This window comes from Triturus cristatus, chromosome 12 (assembly GCF_964204655.1).
Source record: "Triturus cristatus chromosome 12, aTriCri1.1, whole genome shotgun sequence".
NCBI classification, from domain to species: Eukaryota; Metazoa; Chordata; class Amphibia; order Caudata; family Salamandridae; genus Triturus; species Triturus cristatus.
The window spans coordinates 726,447,833-726,467,707 of record NC_140595.1 but is presented as its reverse complement, the minus strand read 5'-3'; the positions used below and the strand labels follow the sequence as shown (position 1 = coordinate 726,467,707).

The window sequence follows — 19,875 nt, the reverse complement described above, 5'->3', positions numbered from 1 at the left end:
CTGTGAAAACGTAATTGTTTACCTGTTTTAGATAGATGTCCCAGTACTGAGCCTAGGAGCCCAGCACTGGATTACAAAAGTAATGAGAACGTACTTTACCCGTAACTTGAATTTTCTTCCATAGGAAACCATTGACTGTTTTTCTGTGAAATTTCTTCTAAGTGTCGATTTTGCAAACATGTAAATATTCCTTAAAAATCGCCTGTATAACTTAAACGCAGTTTCTCAACTGCTTACAGGTGGTACAGTAGTGCTGGATCTAGGATCCAACACTGACCTAGAAAAAGTAACCATAACCCCACTTACCTGCTAAGTGAATTTCCTTCCATAGGATAACATTGGTAATTTGATCAGCAAAAGTTTCGAAGTGTCAACTTTTAAAATAGCAAAATATTGCTTAAAAATCACAACAGTAACTAAAACGAATTTACTCACTTGTTTCCAAGAACTGTCCCAGGACTGAATCTAGGATCCAGTCCTGGATTTAGAAAAGTAATCCTGAAAGTAATTAATTGCATATAACTTAAAATTCCCATTGAGCTCAATGTATTATTGTGATTCAAATTGTGTTGCCTATTGCAATAAACTGTAACTATGACCTGCAAAAGTCAATTGCCTATTGCAAAGTATTTAACTAAAGCATCTCATTCTGAGAAAGTATATTTTGATACCTATTGTTGGTTCTAAAATAAAACAACAATATCTTTTGTATGCAAACCAATGGCCTAGAGTTCAGTTCTTGAGTGTGTGAGACCATTTGCTGACTGAGTGTGTACAACAAATGTTTTACACTGTACTCTGATACTGCCTTACTGCTCGGCAAGCTACCACTTTAGAGAGTAAGGTTATATCTAACTTTAGCCTCTGCCAAACCTCTGGGGACTGGGGACTCTGTGCACACTGTACCTATTTGGGAACAGTATATACAGAGCCACTTTCTCACAGTAGTGATAAAGTGATTAGAGTCCTAAGGCCAACATAAAGATACAGCAAAACTTGAGGTGAAAAGCAAAAAGGTTGCTGGTAGGCCACCTTAAGGATGCCAGGTCTAACAAAAACTGAACTAAGGATAACATGAATAAAACATCAGGTTTCTCTACTGCATTTGGTGAGACAAGTGGGCCTTCTTTTATCTTCCATTCAAGCAATCTTTGACAGACCCCTTTATTATAGAGCTTTTCAAGGATTAGAGATAAGGCACTTACAAAGGAGTCCCAAATACTCAGAGATGGTTGACTTCTGTAATATGGGTCGTAGACTAAAAGCAGCGCAAAAACAGAGTGCAACAGGGTCCAAAAAACTTGAGTGCCACAAGGGAGTTTGAATGCAAGCGTATCCTTTTACAGATCCAGAGATGTACTCATGCAATTTTTGTTTTTAGGACAGAACGTGCATGATGAAAAAAACATTGTTTTTAAAAAGCGCATTGCAGAATATCAGTACTTTGATGTGGGAAAACATCAAAACTTTCAAACAAAATATTTGTAGGCAGCTTACAGCAAGTTGTTGTGGCCGAGTGGTTAAGGCAATGGACTCGAAATCCATTGGGGTATTCCCGCGTAGGTTCGAATCCTGCCAACAACGAGGATCTTTTTATTATCGGCTACAATTTCAGAAGTTAACCTTTAGTATTTCTTCCATTTCAGTTTTATAACTAGGTGGCTTATTTTTGTGTCACTATTGCCTCTCCACATATTTGTTATCGCTACCTCTTTCATGTCTTTGCTACACCTCATTCCTACTTTAGCACTGGTGTAAACGCTTCAAATTATTATACCGTTGCTCTCTCATTCATACCTGCGCATGCACTTGAAAGTTACTTTACCAATAAAAGACGCAAAGAGAGAAATAGAACAAAAGTGCTGGCTGGATTGGCAAACACACTTCATAAAACTGCATTTTCTTTTTTATTCTCCCCCGTGTCACATGCTTAACCTCCCCATGTGTAATTTCTCTTAACCTGCTGTCCCAGGAAGAGAATTTCATCTACAGGCCCTTTCTGTGTTTTTTTCCCTAGTCTGTCTTTCCCATTTCTTAGCTGTGTAACTGTTCCTTTACGCGCTCTATTTAAACGCCATCAATCTCATTTGAGCTCCTTGCTCCCGCTTCTGTTTTCTCCACCTCTCATACTGCCAGTTCTCTCTTTCTCTGTGGTTGGTGGCTACTTTCCTGAGCTTCCGAAGCCACGTGGTTCCTGCCTCTTGTTGTCAGACTTGAATTGGAAAAGGAACTATATTAACAAGCCTTTACCACTCACACACGGCGGAAGTTTATACTTTAATTCAGTGAGCTAAGAAAAGCGTGTTGTGGGTCCCCTATGAGCCATGGTGCTTGCTTCATCATGATTTGGCACCAGTCATTAGCCGCAGCACTGCTAATGAGCCACTGAGATCAGTTTCAATATTTACTCAAAAACATAACCATGCAGCCCACCCCTCAACTGTGTATTTATCTTGCTTTTCTGCTGTTCGTGTGATTAGCTGGGAGGAGCTCACGGCGACATCCTCCCTATAAAAGTGTAGATGGATCACTCTCTAACTCTTTCTTGCTTCACATACAAATGGCTTGAAAGGTGCAGGGAAGATGCAGGTCTAATAGACAGAATAGAAGGTCTGTGCCAGGTGGGTTTCTCTGCATTGGTGTCCCATCACAGGTCCGCAAGTGTAATGTGTGATCTTTGACTCCTGGCATTTCACAAGCAGGCGGCCAGGAAACGGTTTCAGCCTATCAACCACTGAGGAGACGCAGCCTCTGAATGAGGAATGAGGAAGCAATGAATACATCCAGCCTATCACAGGAACAGCCCTGAGTGTTCCGAATTATAAATTCTCCATGTCACTGTATGTCGTTGAGCCCAAGTAGCTCGCCGTGATCGTATAGTGGTTAGTACTCTGCGTTGTGGCTGCAGCAACCTCGGTTCGAATCCGAGTCACGGCATTGTGGTTGGCAATATCACGGCAGTTGGGTGTTAATTTTACAGAATTAGCAAATGTACCAGTGGTTTTTGTAAAATGTCCATTAAAAACAGATCCTTTCAAATATTTAAACCATCTAACAACAAATGATTTAAACTCGCATGATTATAAGCTGTAGCTATAATGTATTTACTGACATAAATTATCGTTCTTGAACCTATTGGGGGTGGAGGGGGAGCGGAGCTCACCCCCCAGGTGCAGTTGAGTGACCTGTGTTGTGGCTCTCTAGAGGGAAGGCACAAATTTTGCTGTCACCCAGCCCAATCCAGACGTGTATTGGGGCCAGGTTTCAGGCAAATAGAGCAGTAAGTGCAGAGACATGTTCACTCTCTAAAAGTGGCATTTCTAAAATAGTAAAGTTAAATCCAACCTCACCAGTAAGTAGGATTTTCAATAAATAAATAAAGCTACTCCTCTCCGATATGGAATTACCAAATAAAAAGTATAGGGGAATACACAGAGCTAACCTATGAGAGGGGTAGACATCACAGTAGTGAAAAATGAAATAGACTGTTTGGTACTTACAGGACACGCGAACCACCAAAGTACATATCTTATGTTTTACTTACATAGCATCATGCACCTAGGACTACCTAGGGCCTACCTTAGGTGTAAATTATATGTAATAAAAGGGGAGTTTAAGGCTTGGCAAGTAGGCTGGGACTCCCCTGGGAGACCCCTGAGTCTATGCCCAGAACCATAACTCTGCCAGTCGAGTACTTACCTAAAAGCCGATAACTCACTTTTCTTCCATAGGCTAACATTGAGTGGTTTCACTTGGAAATTCTTCTAAGTGGTGTGGAGTTTTGGAACTTTAAAATATTCATCTAAAATCAGCCGAACAACGAATTCTGATTTACTCACCTGTTATCAGGAGAGACCTCAGTGCTGCATCTTGGAGCTCAGTACTGACCCTGAAAAGTAATTTTAACCGTACTTACCAGTAACTCGAATTTCCTTCCATGGGATATCATTGCCTGCTTTTTGCTGAAAATTTTCTAAGTGTCGATTTTTGAAACTTACAAATATTCTTTAAAAATCGTACCAACTGTGAAAACGTAATTGTTTACCTGTTTTAGATAGATGTCCCAGTACTGAGCCTAGGAGCCCAGCACTGGATTACAAAAGTAACGAGAACGTACTTTACCCGTAACTTGAATTTTCTTCCATAGGAAACCATTGACTGTTTTTCTGTGAAATTTCTTCTAAGTGTCGATTTTGCAAACATGTAAATATTCCTTAAAAATCGCCTGTATAACTTAAACGCAGTTTCTCAACTGCTTACAGGTGGTACAGTAGTGCTGGATCTAGGATCCAACACTGACCTAGAAAAAGTAACCATAACCCCACTTACCTGCTAAGTGAATTTCCTTCCATAGGATAACATTGGTAATTTGATCAGCAAAAGTTTCGAAGTGTCAACTTTTAAAATAGCAAAATATTGCTTAAAAATCACAACAGTAACTAAAACGAATTTACTCACTTGTTTCCAAGAACTGTCCCAGGACTGAATCTAGGATCCAGTCCTGGATTTAGAAAAGTAATCCTGAAAGTAATTAATTGCATATAACTTAAAATTCCCATTGAGCTCAATGTATTATTGTGATTCAAATTGTGTTGCCTATTGCAATAAACTGTAACTATGACCTGCAAAAGTCAATTGCCTATTGCAAAGTATTTAACTAAAGCATCTCATTCTGAGAAAGTATATTTTGATACCTATTGTTGGTTCTAAAATAAAACAACAATATCTTTTGTATGCAAACCAATGGCCTAGAGTTCAGTTCTTGAGTGTGTGAGACCATTTGCTGACTGAGTGTGTACAACAAATGTTTTACACTGTACTCTGATACTGCCTTACTGCTCGGCAAGCTACCACTTTAGAGAGTAAGGTTATATCTAACTTTAGCCTCTGCCAAACCTCTGGGGACTGGGGACTCTGTGCACACTGTACCTATTTGGGAACAGTATATACAGAGCCACTTTCTCACAGTAGTGATAAAGTGATTAGAGTCCTAAGGCCAACATAAAGATACAGCAAAACGTGAGGTGAAAAGCAAAAAGGTTGCTGGTAGGCCACCTTAAGGATGCCAGGTCTACCAAAAACTGAACTAAGGATAACATGAGTAAAACATCAGGTTTCTCTACTGCATTTGGTGAGACAAGTGGGCCTTCTTTTATCTTCCATTCAAGCAATCTTTGACAGACCCCTTTATTATAGAGCTTTTCAAGGATTAAAGATAAGGCACTTACAAAGGAGTCCCAAATACTCAGAGATGGTTGACTTCTGTAATATGGGTCGTAGACTAAAAGCAGCGCAAAAACAGAGTGCAACAGGGTCCAAAAAACTTGAGTGCCACAAGGGAGTTTGAATGCAAGCGTATCCTTTTACAGATCCAGAGATATACTCATGCAATTTTTGTTTTTAGGACAGAACGTGCATGATGAAAAAAACATTGTTTTTAAAAAGCGCATTGCAGAATATCAGTACTTTGATGTGGGAAAACTTCAAAACTTTCAAACAAAATATTTGTAGGCAGCTTACAGCAAGTTGTTGTGGCTGAGTGGTTAAGGCGATGGACTCGAAATTCATTGGGGTATCCCCGCGCAGGTTCGAATCCTGCCAACAACGAGAATCTTTTTATTATCGGCTACAATTTCAGAAGTTAACCTTTAGTATTTCTTCCATTTCAGTTTTATAAATAGGTGGCTTATTTTTGTGTCACTATTGCCTCTCCACATATTTGTTATCGCTACCTCTTTCATGTCTTTGCTACACCTCATTCCTACTTTAGCACTGGTGTAAACGCTTCAAATTATTATACCGTTGCTCTCTCATTCATACCTGCGCATGCACTTGAAAGTTACTTTACCAATAAAAGACGCAAAGAGAGAAATAGAACAAAAGTGCTGGCTGGATTGGCAAACACACTTCATAAAACTGCATTTTCTTTTTTATTCTCCCCCGTGTTACATGCTTAACCTCCCCATGTGTAATTTCTCTTAACCTGCTGTCCCAGGAAGAGAATTTCATCTACAGGCTCTTTCTGTGTTTTTTTCCCTAGTCTGTCTTTCCCATTTCTTAGCTGTGTAACTGTTCCTTTACGCGCTCTATTTAAACACCATCAATCTCATTTGAGCTCCTTGCTCCCGCTTCTGTTTTCTCCACCTCTCATACTGCCAGTTCTCTCTTTCTCTGTGGTTGGTGGCTACTTTCCTGAGCTTCCGAAGCCACGTGGTTCCTGCCTCTTGTTGTCAGGCTTGAATTGGAAAAGGAACCATATTAACAAGCCTTTACCACACACACACGGCGGAAGTTTATACTTTAATTCAGTGAGCTAAGAAAAGCGTGTTGTGGGTCCCCTACGAGCCATGGTGCTTGCTTCATCATGATTTGGCACCAGTCATTAGCCGCAGCTCTGCTAATGAGCCACTGAGGTCAGTTTCAATATTTACTCAAAAACATAACCATGCAGCCCACCCCTCAACTGTGTATTTATCTTGCTTTTCTGCTGTTCGTGTGATTAGCTGGGAGGAGCTCACGGCGACATCCTCCCTATAAAAGTGTAGATGGATCACTCTCTAACTCTTTCTTGCTTCACATACAAATGGCTTGAAAGGTGCAGGGAAGATGCAGGTCTAATAGACAGAATAGAAGGTCTGTGCCAGGTGGGTTTCTCTGCATTGGTGTCCCATCACAGGTCCGCAAGTGTAATGTGTGAACTTTGACTCCTGGCATTTCACAAGCAGGCGGCCAGGAAACGGTTTCAGCCTATCAACCACTGAGGAGACGCAGCCTCTGAATGAGGAATGAGGAAGCAATGAATACATCCAGCCTATCACAGGAATAGCCCTGAGTGTTCCGAATTATTAATTCTCCATGTCACTGTATGTCGTTGAGCCCAAGTAGCTCGCCGTGATCGTATAGTGGTTAGTACTCTGCGTTGTGGCCGCAGCAACCTCGGTTTGAATCCGAGTCACGGCATTGTGGTTGGCAATGTCACGGCAGTTGGGTGTTAATTTTACAGAATTAGCAAATGTGCCAGTGGTTTTTGTAAAATGTCTATTAAAAACAGATCCTTTCAAATATTTAAACCATCTAACAACAAATGATTTAAACTCGCATGATTATAAGCTGTAGCTATAATGTATTTACTTACATAAATTATCGTTCTTGAACCTATTGGGGGTGGAGGGGGAGCGGAGCTCACCCCCCAGGTGCAGTTGAGTGACCTGTGTTGTGGCTCTCTAGAGGGAAGGCACACATTTTGCTGTCACCCTGCCCAATCCAGACGTGTATTGGGGCCAGGTTTCAGGCAAATAGAGCAGTAAGTGCAGAGACATGTTCACTCTCTAAAAGTGGCATTTCTAAAATAGTAAAGTTAAATCCAACCTCACCAGTAAGTAGGATTTTCAATAAATAAATAAAGCTACTCCTCTCCGATATGGAATTAACAAATAAAAAGTATAGGGGAATACACAGAGCTAACCTATGAGAGGGGTAGACCTCACAGTAGTGAAAAATGAAATAGACTGTTTGGTACTTACAGGACACGCGAACCACCAAAGTACATATCTTATTTTTTACTTACATAGCATCATGCACCTAGGACTACCTAGGGCCTACCTTAGGTGTAAATTATATGTAATAAAAGGGGAGTTTAAGGCTTGGCAAGTAGGCTGGGACTCCCCTGGGAGAACCCTGAGTCTATGCCCAGAACCATAACTCTGCCAGTCGAGTACTTACCTAAAAGCCGATAACTCACTTTTCTTCCATAGGCTAAAATTTCGTTGTTTCACTTGGAAATTCTTCTAAGTGGTGTGGAGTTTTGGAACTTTAAAATATTCATCTAAAATCAGCCGAACAACGAATTCTGATTTACTCACCTGTTATCAGGAGAGACCTCAGTGCTGCATCTTGGAGCTCAGTACTGACCCTGAAAAGTAATTTTAACCGTACTTACCAGTAACTCGAATTTCCTTCCATGGGATATCATTGCCTGCTTTTTGCTGAAAATTTTCTAAGTGTCGATTTTTGAAACTTACAAATATTCTTTAAAAATCGTACCAACTGTGAAAACATAATTGTTTACCTGTTTTAGATAGATGTCCCAGTACTGAGCCCAGGAGCCCAGCACTGGATTACAAAAGTAACGAGAACGTACTTTACCCGTAACTTGAATTTTCTTCCATAGGAAACCATTGACTGTTTTTCGGTGAAATTTCTTCTAAGTGTCGATTTTGCAAACATGTAAATATTCCTTAAAAATCGCCTGTATAACTTAAACGCAGTTTCTCAACTGCTTACAGGTGGTACAGTAGTGCTGGATCTAGGATCCAACACTGACCTAGAAAAAGTAACCATAACCCCACTTACCTGCTAAGTGAATTTCCTTCCATAGGATAACATTGGTAATTTGATCAGCAAAAGTTTCGAAGTGTCAACTTTTAAAATAGCAAAATATTGCTTAAAAATCACAACCGTAACTAAAACGAATTTACTCACTTGTTTCCAAGAACTGTCCCAGGACTGAATCTAGGATCCAGTCCTGGATTTAGAAAAGTAATCCTGAAAGTAATTAATTGCATATAACTTAAAATTCCCATTGAGCTCAATGTATTATTGTGATTCAAATTGTGTTGCCTATTGCAATAAACTGTAACTATGACCTGCAAAAGTCAATTGCCTATTGCAAAGTATTTAACTAAAGCATCTCATTCTGAGAAAGTATATTTTGATACCTATTGTTGGTTCTAAAATAAAACAACAATATCTTTTGTATGCAAACCAATGGCCTAGAGTTCAGTTCTTGAGTGTGTGAGACCATTTGCTGACTGAGTGTGTACAACAAATGTTTTACACTGTACTCTGATACTGCCTTACTGCTCGGCAAGCTACCACTTTAGAGAGTAAGGTTATATCTAACTTTAGCCTCTGCCAAACCTCTGGGGACTGGGGACTCTGTGCACACTGTACCTATTTGGGAACAGTATATACAGAGCCACTTTCTCACAGTAGTGATAAAGTGATTAGAGTCCTAAGGCCAACATAAAGATACAGCAAAACTTGAGGTGAAAAGCAAAAAGGTTGCTGGTAGGCCACCTTAAGGATGCCAGGTCTAACAAAAACTGAACTAAGGATAACATGAATAAAACATCAGGTTTCTCTACTGCATTTGGTGAGACAAGTGGGCCTTCTTTTATCTTCCATTCAAGCAATCTTTGACAGACCCCTTTATTATAGAGCTTTTCAAGGATTAGAGATAAGGCACTTACAAAGGAGTCCCAAATACTCAGAGATGGTTGACTTCTGTAATATGGGTCGTAGACTAAAAGCAGCGCAAAAACAGAGTGCAACAGGGTCCAAAAAACTTGAGTGCCACAAGAGAGTTTGAATGCAAGCGTATCCTTTTACAGATCCAGAGATATACTCATGCAATTTTTGTTTTTAGGACAGAACGTGCATGATGAAAAAAACATTGTTTTTAAAAAGCGCATTGCAGAATATCAGTACTTTGATGTGGGAAAACATCAAAACTTTCAAACAAAATATTTGTAGGCAGCTTACAGCAAGTTGTTGTGGCCGAGTGGTTAAGGCAATGGACTCGAAATCCATTGGGGTATTCCCGCGAAGGTTCGAATCCTGCCAACAACGAGGATCTTTTTATTATCGGCTACAATTTCAGAAGTTAACCTTTAGTATTTCTTCCATTTCAGTTTTATAACTAGGTGGCTTATTTTTGTGTCACTATTGCCTCTCCACATATTTGTTATCGCTACCTCTTTCATGTCTTTGCTACACCTCATTCCTACTTTAGCACTGGTGTAAACGCTTCAAATTATTATACCGTTGCTCTCTCATTCATACCTGCGCATGCACTTGAAAGTTACTTTACCAATAAAAGACGCAAAGAGAGAAATAGAACAAAAGTGCTGGCTGGATTGGCAAACACACTTCATAAAACTGCATTTTCTTTTTTATTCTCCCCCGTGTCACATGCTTAACCTCCCCATGTGTAATTTCTCTTAACCTGCTGTCCCAGGAAGAGAATTTCATCTACAGGCCCTTTCTGTGTTTTTTTCCCTAGTCTGTCTTTCCCATTTCTTAGCTGTGTAACTGTTCCTTTACGCGCTCTATTTAAACGCCATCAATCTCATTTGAGCTCCTTGCTCCCGCTTCTGTTTTCTCCACCTCTCATACTGCCAGTTCTCTCTTTCTCTGTGGTTGGTGGCTACTTTCCTGAGCTTCCGAAGCCACGTGGTTCCTGCCTCTTGTTGTCAGACTTGAATTGGAAAAGGAACTATATTAACAAGCCTTTACCACTCACACACGGCAGAAGTTTATACTTTAATTGAGTGAGCTAAGAAAAGCGTGTTGTGGGTCCCCTACGAGCCATGGTGCTTGCTTCATCATGATTTGGCACCAGTCATTAGCCGCAGCACTGCTAATGAGCCACTGAGATCAGTTTCAATATTTACTCAAAAACATAACCATGCAGCCCACCCCTCAACTGTGTATTTATCTTGCTTTTCTGCTGTTCGTGTGATTAGCTGGGAGGAGCTCACGGCGACATCCTCCCTATAAAAGTGTAGATGGATCACTCTCTAACTCTTTCTTGCTTCACATACAAATGGCTTGAAAGGTGCAGGGAAGATGCAGGTCTAATAGACAGAATAGAAGGTCTGTGCCAGGTGGGTTTCTCTGCATTGGTGTCCCATCACAGGTCCGCAAGTGTAATGTGTGATCTTTGACTCCTGGCATTTCACAAGCAGGCGGCCAGGAAACGGTTTCAGCCTATCAACCACTGAGGAGACGCAGCCTCTGAATGAGGAATGAGGAAGCAATGAATACATCCAGCCTATCACAGGAACAGCCCTGAGTGTTCCGAATTATAAATTCTCCATGTCACTGTATGTCGTTGAGCCCAAGTAGCTCGCCGTGATCGTATAGTGGTTAGTACTCTGCGTTGTGGCCGCAGCAACCTCGGTTCGAATCCGAGTCACGGCATTGTGGTTGGCAATATCACGGCAGTTGGGTGTTAATTTTACAGAATTAGCAAATGTACCAGTGGTTTTTGTAAAATGTCTATTAAAAACAGATCCTTTCAAATATTTAAACCATCTAACAACAAATGATTTAAACTCGCATGATTATAAGCTGTAGCTATAATGTATTTACTGACATAAATTATCGTTCTTGAACCTATTGGGGGTGGAGGGGGAGCGGAGCTCACCCCCCAGGTGCAGTTGAGTGACCTGTGTTGTGGCTCTCTAGAGGGAAGGCACAAATTTTGCTGTCACCCAGCCCAATCCAGACGTGTATTGGGGCCAGGTTTCAGGCAAATAGAGCAGTAAGTGCAGAGACATGTTCACTCTCTAAAAGTGGCATTTCTAAAATAGTAAAGTTAAATCCAACCTCACCAGTAAGTAGGATTTTCAATAAATAAATAAAGCTACTCCTCTCCGATATGGAATTACCAAATAAAAAGTATAGGGGAATACACAGAGCTAACCTATGAGAGGGGTAGACCTCACAGTAGTGAAAAATGAAATAGACTGTTTGGTACTTACAGGACACGCGAACCACCAAAGTACATATCTTATGTTTTACTTACATAGCATCATGCACCTAGGACTACCTAGGGCCTACCTTAGGTGTAAATTATATGTAATAAAAGGGGAGTTTAAGGCTTGGCAAGTAGGCTGGGACTCCCCTGGGAGACCCCTGAGTCTATGCCCAGAACCATAACTCTGCCAGTCGAGTACTTACCTAAAAGCCGATAACTCACTTTTCTTCCATAGGCTAACATTGAGTGGTTTCACTTGGAAATTCTTCTAAGTGGTGTGGAGTTTTGGAACTTTAAAATATTCATCTAAAATCAGCCGAACAACGAATTCTGATTTACTCACCTGTTATCAGGAGAGACCTCAGTGCTGCATCTTGGAGCTCAGTACTGACCCTGAAAAGTAATTTTAACCGTACTTACCAGTAACTCGAATTTCCTTCCATGGGATATCATTGCCTGCTTTTTGCTGAAAATTTTCTAAGTGTCGATTTTTGAAACTTACAAATATTCTTTAAAAATCGTACCAACTGTGAAAACGTAATTGTTTACCTGTTTTAGATAGATGTCCCAGTACTGAGCCCAGGAGCCCAGCACTGGATTACAAAAGTAACGAGAACGTACTTTACCCGTAACTTGAATTTTCTTCCATAGGAAACCATTGACTGTTTTTCTGTGAAATTTCTTCTAAGTGTCGATTTTGCAAACATGTAAATATTCCTTAAAAATCGCCTGTATAACTTAAACGCAGTTTCTCAACTGCTTACAGGTGGTACAGTAGTGCTGGATCTAGGATCCAACACTGACCTAGAAAAAGTAACCATAACCCCACTTACCTGCTAAGTGAATTTCCTTCCATAGGATAACATTGGTAATTTGATCAGCAAAAGTTTCGAAGTGTCAACTTTTAAAATAGCAAAATATTGCTTAATAATCACAACCGTAACTAAAACGAATTTACTCACTTGTTTCCAAGAACTGTCCCAGGACTGAATCTAGGATCCAGTCCTGGATTTAGAAAAGTAATCCTGAAAGTAATTAATTGCATATAACTTAAAATTCCCATTGAGCTCAATGTATTATTGTGATTCAAATTGTGTTGCCTATTGCAATAAACTGTAACTATGACCTGCAAAAGTCAATTGCCTATTGCAAAGTATTTAACTAAAGCATCTCATTCTGAGAAAGTATATTTTGATACCAATTGTTGGTTCTAAAATAAAACAACAATATCTTTTGTATGCAAACCAATGGCCTAGAGTTCAGTTCTTGAGTGTGTGAGACCATTTGCTGACTGAGTGTGTACAACAAATGTTTTACACTGTACTCTGATACTGCCTTACTGCTCGGCAAGCTACCACTTTAGAGAGTAAGGTTATATCTAACTTTAGCCTCTGCCAAACCTCTGGGGACTGGGGACTCTGTGCACACTGTACCTATTTGGGAACAGTATATACAGAGCCACTTTCTCACAGTAGTGATAAAGTGATTAGAGTCCTAAGGCCAACATAAAGATACAGCAAAACTTGAGGTGAAAAGCAAAAAGGTTGCTGGTAGGCCACCTTAAGGATGCCAGGTCTAACAAAAACTGAACTAAGGATAACATGAGTAAAACATCAGGTTTCTCTACTGCATTTGGTGAGACAAGTGGGCCTTCTTTTATCTTCCATTCAAGCAATCTTTGACAGACCCCTTTATTATAGAGCTTTTCAAGGATTAGAGATAAGGCACTTACAAAGGAGTCCCAAATACTCAGAGATGGTTGACTTCTGTAATATGGGTCGTAGACTAAAAGCAGCGCAAAAACAGAGTGCAACAGGGTCCAAAAAACTTGAGTGCCACAAGAGAGTTTGAATGCAAGCGTATCCTTTTACAGATCCAGAGATATACTCATGCAATTTTTGTTTTTAGGACAGAACGTGCATGATGAAAAAAACATTGTTTTTAAAAAGCGCATTGCAGAATATCAGTACTTTGATGTGGGAAAACATCAAAACTTTCAAACAAAATATTTGTAGGCAGCTTACAGCAAGTTGTTGTGGCCGAGTGGTTAAGGCAATGGACTCGAAATCCATTGGGGTATTCCCGCGTAGGTTCGAATCCTGCCAACAACGAGGATCTTTTTATTATCGGCTACAATTTCAGAAGTTAACCTTTAGTATTTCTTCCATTTCAGTTTTATAACTAGGTGGCTTATTTTTGTATCACTATTGCCTCTCCACATATTTGTTATCGCTACCTCTTTCATGTCTTTGCTACACCTCATTCCTACTTTAGCACTGGTGTAAACGCTTCAAATTATTATACCGTTGCTCTCTCATTCATACCTGCGCATGCACTTGAAAGTTACTTTACCAATAAAAGACGCAAAGAGAGAAATAGAACAAAAGTGCTGGCTGGATTGGCAAACACACTTCATAAAACTGCATTTTCTTTTTTATTCTCCCCCGTGTCACATGCTTAACCTCCCCATGTGTAATTTCTCTTAACCTGCTGTCCCAGCAAGAGAATTTCATCTACAGGCCCTTTCTGTGTTTTTTTCCCTAGTCTGTCTTTCCCATTTCTTAGCTGTGTAACTGTTCCTTTACGCTCTCTATTTAAACGCCATCAATCTCATTTGAGCTCCTTGCTCCCGCTTCTGTTTTCTCCACCTCTCATACTGCCAGTTCTCTCTTTCTCTGTGGTTGGTGGCTACTTTCCTGAGCTTCCGAAGCCACGTGGTTCCTGCCTCTTGTTGTCAGACTTGAATTGGAAAAGGAACCATATTAACAAGCCTTTACCACTCACACACGGCGGAAGTTTATACTTTAATTCAGTGAGCTAAGAAAAGCGTGTTGTGGGTCCCCTACGAGCCATGGTGCTTGCTTCATCATGATTTGGCACCAGTCATTAGCCGCAGCTCTGCTAATGAGCCACTGAGGTCAGTTTCAATATTTACTCAAAAATATAACCATGCAGCCCACCCCTCAACTGTGTATTTATCTTGCTTTTCTGCTGTTCGTGTGATTAGCTGGGAGGAGCTCACGGCGACATCCTCCCTATAAAAGTGTAGATGGATCACTCTCTAACTCTTTCTTGCTTCACATACAAATGGCTTGAAAGGTGCAGGGAAGATGCAGGTCTAATAGACAGAATAGAAGGTCTGTGCCAGGTGGGTTTCTCTGCATTGGTGTCCCATCACAGGTCCGTAAGTGGAATGTGTGATCTTTGACTCCTGGCATTTCACAAGCAGGCGGCCAGGAAACGGTTTCAGCCTATCTACCACTGAGGAGACGCAGCCTCTGAATGAGGAATGAGGAAGCAATGAATACATCCAGCCTATCACAGGAACAGCCCTGAGTGTTCCGAATTATAAATTCTCCATGTCACTGTATGTCGTTGAGCCCAAGTAGCTCGCCGTGATCGTATAGTGGTTAGTACTCTGCGTTGTGGCCGCAGCAACCTCGGTTCGAATCCGAGTCACGGCATTGTGGTTGGCAATGTCACGGCAGTTGGGTGTTAATTTTACAGAATTAGCAAATGTACCAGTGGTTTTTGTAAAATGTATATTAAAAACAGATCCTTTCAAATATTTAAACCATCTAACAACAAATGATTTAAACTCGCATGATTATAAGCTGTAGCTATAATGTATTTACTTACATAAATTATCGTTCTTGAACCTATTGGGGGTGGAGGGGAAGCGGAGCTCACCCCCCAGGTGCAGTTGAGTGACCTGTGTTGTGGCTCTCTAGAGGGAAGGCACAAATTTTGCTGTCACCCAGCCCAATCCAGACGTGTATTGGGGCCAGGTTTCAGGCAAATAGAGCAGTAAGTGCAGAGAAATGTTCACTCTCTAAAAGTGGCATTTCTAAAATAGTAAAGTTAAATCCAACCTCACCAGTAAGTAGGATTTTCAATAAATAAATAAAGCTACTCCTCTCCGATATGGAATTACCAAATAAAAAGTATAGGGGAATACACAGAGCTAACCTATGAGAGGGGTAGACCTCACAGTAGTGAAAAATGAAATAGACTGTTTGGTACTTAAAGGACACGCGAACCACCAAAGTACATATCTTATTTTTTACTTACATAGCATCATGCACCTAGGACTACCTAGGGCCTACCTTAGGTGTAAATTATATGTAATAAAAGGGGAGTTTAAGGCTTGGCAAGTAGGCTGGGACTCCCCTGGGAGACCCCTGAGTCTATGCCCAGAACCATAACTCTGCCAGTCGAGTACTTACCTAAAAGCCGATAACTCACTTTTCTTCCATAGGCTAACATTGAGTGGTTTCACTTGGAAATTCTTCTAAGTGGTGTGGAGTTTTGGAACTTTAAAATATTCATCTAAAATCAGCCGAACAACGAATTCTGATTTACTCACCTGTTATCAGGAGAGACCTCAGTGCTGCATCTTGGAGTTCAGTACTGACCCTGAAATGTAATTTTAACCGTACTTACCAGTAACTCGAATTTCCTTCCATGGGATATCATTGCCTGCTTTTTGCTGAAAATTTTCTAAGTGTCGATTTTTGAAACTTACAAATATTCTTTAAAAATCGTACCAACTGTGAAAACGTAATTGTTTACCTGTTTTAGATAGATGTCCCAGTACTGAGCCTAGGAGCCCAGCACTGGATTACAAAAGTAACGAGAACGTACTTTACCCGTAACTTGAATTTTCTTCCATAGGAAACCATTGACTGTTTTTCTGTGAAATTTCTTCTAAGTGTCGATTTTGCAAACATGTAAATATTCCTTAAAAATCGCCTGTATAACTTAAACGCAGTTTCTCAACTGCTTACAGGTGGTACAGTAGTGCTGGATCTAGGATCCAACACTGACCTAGAAAAAGTAACCATAACCCCACTTACCTGCTAAGTGAATTTCCTTCCATAGCATAACATTGGTAATTTGATCAGCAAAAGTTTCGAAGTGTCAACTTTTAAAATAGCAAAATATTGCTTAAAAATCACAACAGTAACTAAAACGAATTTACTCACTTGTTTCCAAGAACTGTCCCAGGACTGAATCTAGGATCCAGTCCTGGATTTAGAAAAGTAATCCTGAAAGTAATTAATTGCATATAACTTAAAATTCCCATTGAGCTCAATGTATTATTGTGATTCAAATTGTGTTGCCTATTGCAATAAACTGTAACTATGACCTGCAAAAGTCAATTGCCTATTGCAAAGTATTTAACTAAAGCATCTCATTCTGAGAAAGTATATTTTGATACCTATTGTTGGTTCTAAAATAAAACAACAATATCTTTTGTATGCAAACCAATGGCCTAGAGTTCAGTTCTTGAGTGTGTGAGACCATTTGCTGACTGAGTGTGTACAACAAATGTTTTACACTGTACTCTGATACTGCCTTACTGCTCGGCAAGCTACCACTTTAGAGAGTAAGGTTATATCTAACTTTAGCCTCTGCCTAACCTCTGGGGACTGGGGACTCTGTGCACACTGTACCTATTTGGGAACAGTATAAACAGAGCCACTTTCTCACAGTAGTGATAAAGTGATTAGAGTGCTAAGGCCAACATAAAGATACAGCAAAACGTGAGGTGAAAAGCAAAAAGGTTGCTGGTAGGCCACCTTAAGGATGCCAGGTCTACCAAAAACTGAACTAAGGATAACATGAGTAAAACATCAGGTTTCTCTACTGCATTTGGTGAGACAAGTGGGCCTTCTTTTATCTTCCATTCAAGCAATCTTTGACAGACCCCTTTCTTATAGAGCTTTTCAAGGATTAAAGATAAGGCACTTACAAAGGAGTCCCAAATACTCAGAGATGGTTGACTTCTGTAATATGGGTCGTAGACTAAAAGCAGCGCAAAAACAGAGTGCAACAGGGTCCAAAAAACTTGAGTGCCACAAGGGAGTTTGAATGCAAGCGTATCCTTTTACAGATCCAGAGATATACTCATGCAATTTTTGTTTTTAGGACAGAACGTGCATGATGAAAAAAACATTGTTTTTAAAAAGCGCATTGCAGAATATCAGTACTTTGATGTGGGAAAACTTCAAAACTTTCAAACAAAATATTTGTAGGCAGCTTACAGCAAGTTGTTGTGGCCGAGTTGTTAAGGCGATGGACTCGAAATCCATTGGGGTATCCCCGCACAGGTTCGAATCCTGCCAACAACGAAAATCTTTTTATTATCGGCTACAATTTCAGAAGTTAACCTTTAGTATTTCTTCCATTTCAGTTTTATAAATAGGTGGCTTATTTTTGTGTCACTATTGCCTCTCCACATATTTGTTATCGCTACCTCTTTCATGTCTTTGCTACACCTCATTCCTACTTTAGCACTGGTGTAAACGCTTCAAATTATTATACCGTTGCTCTCTCATTCATACCTGCGCATGCACTTGAAAGTTACTTTACCAATAAAAGACGCAAAGAGAGAAATAGAACAAAAGTGCTGGCTGGATTGGCAAACACACTTCATAAAACTGCATTTTCTTTTTTATTCTCCCCCGTGTTACATGCTTAACCTCCCCATGTGTAATTTCTCTTAACCTCCTGTCCCAGGAAGAGAATTTCATCTACAGGCTCTTTCTGTGTTTTTTTCCCTAGTCTGTCTTTCCCATTTCTTAGCTGTGTAACTGTTCCTTTACGCGCTCTATTTAAACGCCATCAATCTCATTTGAGCTCCTTGCTCCCGCTTCTGTTTTCTCCACCTCTCATACTGCCAGTTCTCTCTTTCTCTGTGGTTGGTGGCTACTTTCCTGAGCTTCCGAAGCCACGTGGTTCCTGCCTCTTGTTGTCAGACTTGAATTGGAAAAGGAACCATATTAACAAGCCTTTACCACTCACACACGGCGGAAGTTTATACTTTAATTCAGTGAGCTAAGAAAAGCGTGTTGTGGGTCCCCTACGAGCCATGGTGCTTGCTTCATCATGATTTGGCACCAGTCATTAGCCGCAGCTCTGCTAATGAGCCACTGAGGTCAGTTTCAATATTTACTTAAAAACATAACCATGCAGCCCACCCCTCAACTGTGTATTTATCTTGCTTTTCTGCTGTTCGTGTGATTAGCTGGGAGGAGCTCACGGCGACATCCTCCCTATAAAAGTGTAGATGGATCACTCTCTAACTCTTTCTTGCTTCACATACAAATGGCTTGAAAGATGCAGGGAAGATGCAGGTCTAATAGACAGAATAGAAGGTCTGTGCCAGGTGGGTTTCTCTGCATTGGTGTCCCATCACAGGTCCGCAAGTGTAATGTGTGAACTTTGACTCCTGGCATTTCACAAGCAGGCGGCCAGGAAACGGTTTCAGCCTATCAACCACTGAGGAGACGCAGCCTCTGAATGAGGAATGAGGAAGCAATGAATACATCCAGCCTATCACAGGAATAGCCCTGAGTGTTCCGAATTATAAATTCTCCATGTCACTGTATGTCGTTGAGCCCAAGTAGCTCGCCGTGATCGTATAGTGGTTAGTACTCTGCGTTGTGGCCGCAGCAACCTTGGTTTGAATCCGAGTCACGGCATTGTGGTTGGCAATGTCACGGCAGTTGGGTGTTAATTTTACAGAATTAGCAAATGTGCCAGTGGTTTTTGTAAAATGTCTATTAAAAACAGATCCTTTCAAATATTTAAACCATCTAACAACAAATGATTTAAACTCGCATGATTATAAGCTGTAGCTATAATGTATTTACTTACATAAATTATCGTTCTTGAACCTATTGGGGGTGGAGGGGGAGCGGAGCTCACCCCCCAGGTGCAGTTGAGTGACCTGTGTTGTGGCTCTCTAGAGGGAAGGCACAAATTTTGCTGTCACCCAGCCCAATCCAGACGTGTATTGGGGCCAGGTTTCAGGCAAATAGAGCAGTAAGTGCAGAGAAATGTTCACTCTCTAAAAGTGGCATTTCTAAAATAGTAAAGTTAAATCCAACCTCACCAGTAAGTAGGATTTTCAATAAATAAATAAAGCTACTCCTCTCCGATATGGAATTACCAAATAAAAAGTATAGGGGAATACACAGAGCTAACCTATGAGAGGGGTAGACCTCACAGTAGTGAAAAATGAAATAGACTGTTTGGTACTTACAGGACACGCGAACCACCAAAGTACATATCTTATTTTTTACTTACATAGCATCATGCACCTAGGACTACCTAGGGCCTACCTTAGGTGTAAATTATATGTAATAAAAGGGGAGTTTAAGGCTTGGCAAGTAGGCTGGGACTCCCCTGGGAGACCCCTGAGTCTATGCCCAGAACCATAACTCTGCCAGTCGAGTACTTACCTAAAAGCCGATAACTCACTTTTCTTCCATAGGCTAACATTGAGTGGTTTCACTTGGAAATTCTTCTAAGTGGTGTGGAGTTTT

The 19,875-nt window shown here is 40.6% G+C and overlaps 8 non-coding genes across 8 annotated transcripts; all 8 read left to right on the top strand.

The window, feature by feature from the left end:
• The first annotated feature begins 1,502 nt into the window (after positions 1-1,502).
• TRNAS-CGA (transfer RNA serine (anticodon CGA)) lies at positions 1,503-1,584 on the top strand. The gene has a single exon. It is a non-coding gene; the product is annotated as a tRNA-Ser (tRNA).
• A 1,281-nt stretch (positions 1,585-2,865) lies between these two features.
• Positions 2,866-2,937, top strand: TRNAH-GUG (transfer RNA histidin (anticodon GUG)). Its single transcript has one exon. It is a non-coding gene; the product is annotated as a tRNA-His (tRNA).
• A 2,588-nt stretch (positions 2,938-5,525) lies between these two features.
• Positions 5,526-5,607, top strand: TRNAS-CGA (transfer RNA serine (anticodon CGA)). The gene has a single exon. It is a non-coding gene; the product is annotated as a tRNA-Ser (tRNA).
• Positions 5,608-9,548: 3,941 nt separating this feature from the next.
• TRNAS-CGA (transfer RNA serine (anticodon CGA)) lies at positions 9,549-9,630 on the top strand. The gene has a single exon. It is a non-coding gene; the product is annotated as a tRNA-Ser (tRNA).
• A 1,281-nt stretch (positions 9,631-10,911) lies between these two features.
• On the top strand, positions 10,912-10,983 carry TRNAH-GUG (transfer RNA histidin (anticodon GUG)). Its single transcript has one exon. It is a non-coding gene; the product is annotated as a tRNA-His (tRNA).
• Positions 10,984-13,571: 2,588 nt separating this feature from the next.
• TRNAS-CGA (transfer RNA serine (anticodon CGA)) lies at positions 13,572-13,653 on the top strand. Its single transcript has one exon. It is a non-coding gene; the product is annotated as a tRNA-Ser (tRNA).
• Positions 13,654-14,934: 1,281 nt separating this feature from the next.
• TRNAH-GUG (transfer RNA histidin (anticodon GUG)) lies at positions 14,935-15,006 on the top strand. Its single transcript has one exon. It is a non-coding gene; the product is annotated as a tRNA-His (tRNA).
• A 2,588-nt stretch (positions 15,007-17,594) lies between these two features.
• Positions 17,595-17,676, top strand: TRNAS-CGA (transfer RNA serine (anticodon CGA)). The gene has a single exon. It is a non-coding gene; the product is annotated as a tRNA-Ser (tRNA).
• Positions 17,677-19,875: the final 2,199 nt, after the last annotated feature.